This window comes from Canis aureus, chromosome 8 (genome assembly GCF_053574225.1).
Source record: "Canis aureus isolate CA01 chromosome 8, VMU_Caureus_v.1.0, whole genome shotgun sequence".
NCBI lineage: Eukaryota > Metazoa > Chordata > Mammalia > Carnivora > Canidae > Canis > Canis aureus.
In genome coordinates, this window is record NC_135618.1 from 74,090,230 (window position 1) to 74,099,766 (window position 9,537).

At 42.2% G+C, this 9,537-nt stretch overlaps 1 pseudogene; it reads left to right on the top strand.

Moving 5' to 3' along the window:
* Positions 1 to 5,832: 5,832 nt before the first annotated feature.
* Positions 5,833 to 5,951, top strand: LOC144319862 (U4 spliceosomal RNA; annotated as a pseudogene).
* Positions 5,952 to 9,537: the final 3,586 nt, after the last annotated feature.

Consider the following 9,537-nt stretch of genomic DNA (forward strand, 5'->3'; position numbering starts at 1 on the left):
CAGAGTTTGATCAGAAAAATAGAACCCCTAGAAATGATCTAGAATACGGGATTTATTACAGGGATTCAACCTCATGCAATTGTGGGAGCTGGTTATACAGTCTCTGGCACAGCTGTAGCTTCTGTATCCAGTGTTAAGACTAAAGAAGGCTGGGCAGACAGTCTAGCCCAGGAGTCAGAGCAACTGGAGGAGGAGATTTGGTTAGAGCTGGAAGAGCTGTGGGCTGGCAGTTGCTTCACATCCACGAAGTGAGCCAGCAGAGCAGCAACAATGTCTGTGAGCTCACCTTCTGCTGTGGTCTAAATGTCTGTGTGCCCCGCCCCCCTTCATATGTTGAAATCCTAATAATCAATGTCATGGTATTAAGAGACAGGACCTCTGGAAGGTGCTTAGTTGAGATTAGGTTTCTTATTTTAAAAATGAATGGCTCTCTTATAAAAGAAATCTACAGAGCACCCTAGCCCTTTCCACCATGTAAAGATACCATTAAAAGTCCTCAACCTAGAAGAGGGTCTTCACCAGACCATGCCAACATCCTGTTCTTGGACTTCTGGACTTTAAAACAGTGAGAAATAAATTTCTGTTATTTATAAACTACCCAGTCTGTGTTATTTTGTTACAGTAGCCTGAGTAGAACAAGACACCTTCTCATTGTGAAATAAATATGGCTACATTCCAAATCTCACATGGGTCATGTGGCCCAAATTAACCAGGTTGTGCAGGAAAGGGGATTCTGAGAGAGGTAGTCCCTAGCTTAACTCAGTGACGTAGAACATACCACCTTAGCACCTAAAGCAATTAACAGGAGTCAACCAGTATTAAAATCCTTATAATTACCATTGTCCCCATATGACTTGATGTTACTGTTGATAACAGTATATAATGTAAATAATGTTGTGCCTTCCACTTGCCCCTCAGGCCACTGTCCTACTGATGAGAGTCTAGTAACTGATGCTCCTGGATGTCAGGAGTCATCACATCTCTTACCCCATTGCCCTCTGACCATAGAGAGATTCCAATTCCAGAATTCAACCTGAAGCTCTGCTTTCTAGACCATTTTGGCCTGGATTTCCCCCTGGGAAACAGACCTTGAGACAGCGGCTTGTGTGCAGGCAGCTAATTTGGAAGGCAATCCCAGTGATGGGAGTGGTGGGTAAGGGGGAGGGAAAGTCAAGATGAGGGTGAATCCTTGAGTTTCTCACCACTGTGGGAAACTGGGCTTGAACCTGTCAGGATCTCAGAAAAACCATATAAGATGTGCCTCAAAAGTGATCATAGGGGCAGCCCCGGGGGTGCCTAGTGGTTTAGTGCTGCCTTCAGCCCAGGGCATGATCCTGGAGACCAGGGATAGAGTCCCACGTCGGGCTTCCTGCATGGAGCCAGCTTCTCCCTCTGCCTGTGTCTCTGCCTCTTTCTCTCTCTCTCTCTGTGTCTCATGAATAAATACATAAATAATCTTTAAAAAAAAGAAAGAAAGAAAAGTGATCATAGGAGAGGGGCACCCAGGTGACTCAGTGGTTGAGCATCTGCCTTCAGCTCCGGTCATGGTCCTGGGGTCCCGGGATCGAGTCCTACATCAGGCACCCCATAGGAAGCCTGCTCTCCCTCTGCCTATGTTTCTGCCTCTCTCTCTATCTCTCTTTCATGAATAAATAGATAAAATCTTTTTTTTTAAAGTGGTCATAGGAGAGATGCATGAAAAAACTTTGTATGGATAAAAGGAATATTTATCTACCTTCTCCCAATCCACATTGGACTAAGTTTGTGCCCTAGAGTGTTGTCTCTCTCTTACTTTCAGGACGCAAATCCTAAGTGCCAAGGGGGTTGGTTCTATTGGCATCCCATGGCCCCGCAGCTGAGCCAGGGACATCATGTTTTACATGCACAGACCTGGTGGCCATGGCAATGGTCAAAGTGGAAGGTGAGGAGTGAGCATGTGAAATGGGACAAAAGTGTTGTCCAAGACAAAGAGGAAGAGGAGAAAGAAAACGAAGAAGATACAAGGAGGAAACAATATTTCACTAAAAGTTCTGGTCCCTCAGATAATGCTTGATTGGCTAAAAAGCAGAAGTGCCACAAGCAGAAGGTATTGAGCAAGCAGTCCCCATGGACCCTCAGGCCATCCCAGCTGCAGGTTGATAACACATGGGAGGCCAGTTCTGGTCTACACATACCCCCTCAAAAGGCTTCTCCAGGTGAGCTATCACCTTGCTCTCCTAAATTAGACTAAACTCATCCATAGCCAAACCCCCAGATGAAAAGTGACCCATGTAAATAAAGGGTCGTAGTGCTAAGGAAAAGCACCAGATGTCTAAGTGGCTCAGTTATACACATTGTATTGGCTAAGGAGGAAGAGAGAGAAATAAAGAGAGAAGGAGACTACTCCTGCTATGAAGCAAGGGGTAGGGGACTGGTTCCACAGGATGGCTCAGAAGAATAAAGATCTAAACGCCCTCACCAGTGAATCATGCCAAGAGCACTTCGTCACAGCTTGAACTCTTCCCTGACATGTTCCCATTTTTGATTTTGTCTCTAAAGAGCAGCTTGGGTGAAAAGGAGGGGGCTAGGAATGAGTTTATTTGAGAATGTTGACCTAATACACCACATATAGAAAGCGATTCCCTTTTCTCCTGCAGCCACCTTACAAACATTTCCAGAGAGGGCAACAGCTCCTACAAGATGTGTAATCCTTATCAACACAGCAAAGATCACATGGCTGTTAAGATAAAGGTTTGGCAGTTCCAGGGTGGGCTTATCATGGTTTAGCAGTAAGCGAGTTTTGTTGCTTCGACTGCATTTAAAAAGTTCATTGATTTGTAGCTAATACCAAGTTGTCATAGTTTCATGAGTAACAGCTTGTGGTTTGCAGAATCAAAGCCTTTTCCTGAATCAATAATAGCAGATTCACTGAGGTGGCCAGAGCACCTGCAGAGAGGGGAGAAACCCAGGTAGAGAGAAGGAGTAAATTTGATCAGAGCATAAATGGTCTATAAAAGAGGAAAAATGAAACTCTCTTTCCCAAAGCAGCAGAAATTGAGCCTTTTATAAATTCAAAATGACCTGTAAAGAGACCATTGTTTTCAAGAAAGTTACGGATTAAATACGTGTAAACACACGTGTAATAAATGGACTCTAAGAAAGGAAAAGTCAAATTGAATATTTTTAAAAAGGTTATCAATAAATAAAAAAGGTTATCAATTGGTTTAATCCTCATTAGGCCAACTTTTCCATACTGTGACCTTGGCACAACTGAATATTTTTCTAGAACCAGTTTCTTGGAAAATAGTGACCTGAACTTCTCTTCATTCCTTAGGAGAAAATAGACACAGGCAGGCAGACACACATGTACACACACACACACACACACACACATACCCATACCTATACACACCCATTATATTACCCCTGACCCCACTAAAGTGTATTTCAGATAATATCTTAGTATTATGTGACTTTCATAGCATTCTCTCAGCCTGCTCTATTTGAGCTTCATCGTATCCATGTTGGGCCAATAGAGCTGTTATTTTTAGTTCCTTTGGAAGGAGGAAAAGATTGAGTCTTAGAAGGATTCAGAACATTTCAGCCCGATTCTCCTAGCCATGCCCAGGGCAGACATCACTAATGAATCAAGGAACTCTCTCCTAAGAAGCTCGGACTTAGCCTCAGAATCCTCTTCGAAGCATACCTCCAGGCAGCCACTAGAAGTTACTAGAAGATGGACTGAAGAATAAAAGCTGTCTGCCATCCCAGACCCACATGATCTGCCCACAGTCATGGGACCACTTCAGGTAAAGCCAAAACACACACATCTCTCCTCCCAGGGCTTCTTATGAACAATAGAACACTTTCACCTCCATGAGGTGGGCTCGCCCTGGCTACAAGCTATGGCCACCAGAGTTTTTAGTTGCCTTTCTACATACAACTGCCAAACTCCATTCATGCTCACTGTTTAGGAAGGTTAGGACATAACAGAGAGCTCCTAGAAACTTTGAAATTACGTACGTGGTTCACATCATACCTCTATCGATTCTGTTGCTCTACATGATATGTAGGTGCCAGAATCTTTAAAAAATGGTATTCTTTAATTTAAATATCTATTGAGCCCAAATAAGTGAATAAATAATTTCAGAGCATGATAAATGGCAGGAAACAGATGAAGCAGGGTGGTGAGAGGATAAAAAAATGACAGTGGTGGAGACAGGGTGAGCAGTAATTTCAGGTAAGGTGATCAGGTAAGGTCTCTCTAAGGAGGTGACACTGGAATACAGACTGGAACAAAGTGAGGGCCATGCCACCTGAAGATCTGGAGAAAAGGTCTTCCACAGAACAGCAAGAGGAAAGAAACAAGCAATGCCCGATTAAGAAATAACATGGGGAATATGCAGGATGTCACAGAGGCCACGGTAAGGACATTCAATTTTATCCTAGGCATGATGGAAAGCCTCTGTAGGCTTTATAACAAGTAAGTAGTGAAGCTAATTCTGTTTTAAAAGATTACATGACCAAATGTTTATTTTTAAAGATCACTCTGGCAGCAGTGCGAACAATGTACTCAGTTGGAGGGTTGAGAATAATTGGCAAAAAATCAACCTGCTCATGACAATACCCCAATCAGAAGGTAGAAAGATGAGTCTGGTGAAGTAGTCCATAGATAAAGACTGATGCGGGCCTCAGTAGCTATCATAGGTTCAGGTTCTCCTAGAAGCAGATGTGAAGACCAGATCAGACATGCAAGAGTTTTATTGGGGGAAATGCCTGCAAAGGATGAAAAGGAGGAGGCAGAGAAGGGAGAGAGGGACTTTAGGCCTTAAGGAGGTCTGGCACCTGTGAAAGAGTGATGGAAGGAAGATTGGACAGGAAGAGTCTTTGATGACAATACAGTTCCAAGAAAGGTTTGGCCAGAGCCATCGGGAGTCTTCATGCCAGAGTGGCCAGGATTGGCCTTGCCATACTTTGTCATTTACTGGGAAGAGCCTGTGGGAGACAGCCTCAGCAGGGATGTGGGGGTGGATCCAGAAGCACAGCAGCTGGAGCGATCAGTCAACCATGCCTGGCACAGCAGAAGAGTTCAGCAGCCAATTTTCACGGCCACAAGAGCAGCAGGAGTACGGAAGGACCCACTCCCTGCCTTCTCGGGGACTTAGCTCCTGCATCTCTGTTCTGTCCATCTGTACATGAGCATGCTTTAGGAAGTTGCATCTTAGGAAAGCCTTCTTTTCTTGATCTCAAATCCTCCTCTACATAATGCTCTCTTTCATCCCCCTACACATCCAAGTTTCTACAAAGAGTGGTCCCGCTACCAAAGATGCCTCTATGTCCTCATCCTCTTTAGTACTCAGCAGTCCACTCCTCTTTCCTGCTCCTCCCTCAGCCCCAAGGCTTCCCTTGTGAAGACCATAAGCGACCTCCATCTTGCTAAAGCTGATAATAGAGACTCTACAGTTCTCTTCTTCCCTGATTTCTTAGCAGCATTTTATAAGGTGGATTACTCACTCCTTCTTAAAATACTTTCTCTCCACTGGTTTCTGTGATGTCACATCCACAGATATTTTTTCTATCTCTCTTACTCCCTGCTGGTTCCATACACATCTAAACCTTCTCACTCTCTTCTCCTTCTGCCTGGAAGAGCCTATTGCCTTGCTGTATGTATGATGGGAAGCCGCCTTAACATTGCCTTTCATCCTCTTTCCTATGGGGCTTAAAATGAAAACCCTCTGTTTAGTTCTCCAGGTTTTACCTCCTTAGAAATCATAAATCCTTTCTTCTCTCCACAAAATCTGTCCCTTGTGAATGGAAAGGATTTGCTTTTCCTATTTTTATTAGGTAATATACAGCTTTGCGCAGTGGCAATATCATAGCCAATGAGGTTTATCCAAGGCACGATTGTTGCTATTAGGTAATAGATTTTCTAAATTTGCTTAGCTTTTTAAATTCTTATTTTTTAATTGAGATATAATTGACATATAACATTGCATTGGTTTTAGGTGTCCAATATAATGATTTGACATATGTATATACTGTGAAATGATCACGACAGTAAATTTAGTTAACACCTATCTCCACGCGTAGTTTTATTTTTTCTTATGATGTAAACGTTTAAGATTGAACCTCTTGGCAACTTTCAAATACACAATGCAGTATTGTTACCTATTGTTGCTTTACTGTACGTTAAAGCTTTACTGGGGTTTACTCATTCTCATAACTAGCAGTTTGTACCTTTGGACCACTTTCACCCATTTTGCCCACCTCTCAACTCCCACCTTTGGCAACCACCAATTTATCCTTTAGGTCTCTGAGTTTGTTGTTTTCAGGTTCTGCATATAAGCAAGATCATACAGTATTTGTCTTCTGGCCTGACTTATTTCACTTAGCCTAAACCCTCAAGGTCCATCAATATTGTAAAAAATGGCAGGATTTCCAATAGCTTTTCTTTTTATTCTATTAGGTAATATATTTTAAAACCAAAGCTAATACTTAACATCTTTTTTTTTCCAACTATGTCTGCCCTCCCTTGAAGCAATGGGATACCTCATCTTCCATGAGTGGAGAGTGCAAATTGTTGAGAATGAAATCTCTCAGCGCCAAACTGTCCATAAAGCATGTCCACCTGTGTGTCTCAGTGGCAAAACAAAATGTTACATACTTAAAACTTGTGATTCTCCACCCCCTCATATTCAAATCTGCATCACCTCCAGTCTCCCTCAACCAGGAGAATGGCTCCTCCATTCATTCAATTGCTCAGGTCACAAATCTGGGAAACAGCTATATCAACTCATCCCTCTTGTCTACTTCCTCCAGTGGGAAACTAGATCTTGTCCATACTGCTCTGTCCCCTCCCCAATTTTCTCTCCCCTGTGTCCACTTCTCTCCATCTCCACTCTACTGTCCAACTACTAGCCATCATTATCTCTTCTCTGAATTGCTGCAATAATCTTCCAATTGGTCCTCCTGCTTCCACTCTTTCATCTTTCCAATCCTATCCCCACACAGCAGGCTGAGAAATCTGACAAAACCCAACAGATCTCTCAGACATCTTACTTTATATCCTTTCAATAGTTTCCCACTACACTTGCCATAAGATACAAAATGCTTGATATGACCTCCAAGGCTCTACAAGTTCTGTCTTCTGCCTCCCTCTTTGGACTTACAGCAAGCTACTTTGCTCCTCAAGCTCCAATACTGGCCTTCCCATGGTCTCTGAATGCTCCACTCACTTTCTTCCTCTGAGACTTCACACATGTTGATCCTTTATCTTCCCAACACTTGTTCCTTTGCCTTCTACTCAGCTTTCTACCTGAGATTCCTCAAAGGGGCTTTTCCTGAACTATCCAATCCAAATTAAGTCCCCAAGTTACTCTCATGGCACCTGTTTCTTTTCCTTCATATCAGTGATTGTTATATGTGATTATTAAGTCTTGCATGAGATTTACCTGTTGAATGCTTCCATTCCCATAGAGTTAAGAGCAGAGCAGGGACCATGGCTATTTTGCTCATTGGCTAGCACAGTCCCTAGTGTATAGTAGAGACTCACTATCTACTGAACAAATAAATGAATGAATGGTCTAGGATAGGTAGAATAATAAATCAAAAAGGAAGAAGATAGAATCTGAGGGAAAAGGTTAAAGGTAAAGAGTAGGCAAAAGAAAAGGAATCAGAGAAAGAAACAGAAAGATCAGGAAAAAGGTAGAATCAGAAAGAAAAATAAGATTTGGGATTTCTAAAGAACTACAACTCAGAAGACAGGGCACAGAGTTTTTACTATATGCCCCAGACAGAAAATACCAGTGCCGGCAAGGAACAGCTAGAGCTATCACACACTGCTGATACAAGCATAAAATGGTACATGTCCTGCTTGGCAATATGAAAGATAAGCATATGCATAATTAATGTACCCACAATTCTACTACTCAGTTTTGCCCAAAAGAAATGTGTGCACATGGGCACCACAAAAACATGGACACGAATGTTTATTGGAACACTATTTATTACAGTTAAAAACTAAAAATGACCCAAATGCCCATCAACAGTAAAATGAACAAATTGTGACATATTCTTACAATGGAATACTACATAGCAATGAAAATGAATGAATTACATGACACACAATGAGTTGGATGCACCTCACAAACTAATTGTTCTGTGGAAGTAGTCAGATACCAAAGAGTGTGTACCGTATGATTCTATTTGCGTAAAGTTCAAAATCAGGCAAGACTAATCCAGTGTTAGAAATCAGAATAATGGTTTCCTTTAGGGAGATCATGTATTCACGATAGAATGATAGAGATGAAGCACAAATGGGGCTCTGGGAGATGGTATGTTCCGGGATGTGACTACCAAGTGAATTTAGTTTGCGACTATTCACTTGACTCACACTCATGATTTGTGCACTCTATGCTTGTAAATACTTCAATAACAGCTTACTTCAAAAGACAACTTGGTAGTCTTCTATTGAAATTGCTTAGCAGTGCCTAAAATAGATTATCACTGAATCTTTTCAGGAAATGGAAGTGTTGGTGTGTATGCCTGAGTGTGTATGTATGTGTGGGTGTTGAACATTGAATATTCTTCAGGAATGCAGTCAGGTGAAAGGAAACATCAGATTTATTATGCTCTCTTAAATAACTTGGCTATGTGCCATAGTGTTTCCATAGAAGTTTCTCTATCCATTGAGAGTCAATCTACTTGTACTGTTAGAAGGATCGTATGTAACCCCAACCTATACCACATCTATCAAATTCCATTTTACCCTTTCCTTTTATTCAGTTAAGTCATTCAATCACTGAGCATTTTCTCTGCACCAATCCCTGTGAGGAGTATTAGGGATTCAGAGAAAACTATACATCTCCCCTTCTTATCTCTATTCTTAGGTCCTGAGGAATTCAGCAGGGATGCTTGCCAAGAGCATCTAAGCCAAGGAACAGGATCTGGGGCAAGACCATGAGAGACTTCCACCTAAAATAGCTGGAAATTGTATAATCAGAGGGGCAAGGGAAGCCAGAGTCCAGTGGGAGGGAGACTTGGTACAAGGAATCAGAGATGGCAGACAAGCTGACTTCAGGAAACAGACGCTGAAGAGATCAGGCACAGGTCAGGAAGTAGATGGAAAGATGGCCCAAGAGATCAGTGGAGAATAAAGAGTGTTGGTGGGTGGGATCCACACTGGGTACATCGATAAGGAGTGCATTGTCTCTTAGAAATTGAAAAACAATATGAAACTTACTAAAAGTCCGGCTGCTTTGTGTTATCACCACACACCAGCAGTCCTAAAAAAATGTTAGTAAAATACTCCTAAGAGCGCTCGCTAGAGTAGTGGTTGTTAAGAGTGACAAACTGGGAGCAGCCTAAGTGTCCCTCACCTGAAAAATAGATGAGTGAGTCTAAGTATATTCTTACAGGGGAACGCTGCACAACAGGGAAAGCATATCAACCAGCACTCTCTGTATCCACTTGGGCAAGTCCAAAGCATAATTACTAGTTGCATTGTAACCTAATGCCACTTACACAAAGTTTCAAAACACATAAAACAAGGGCTGTGTA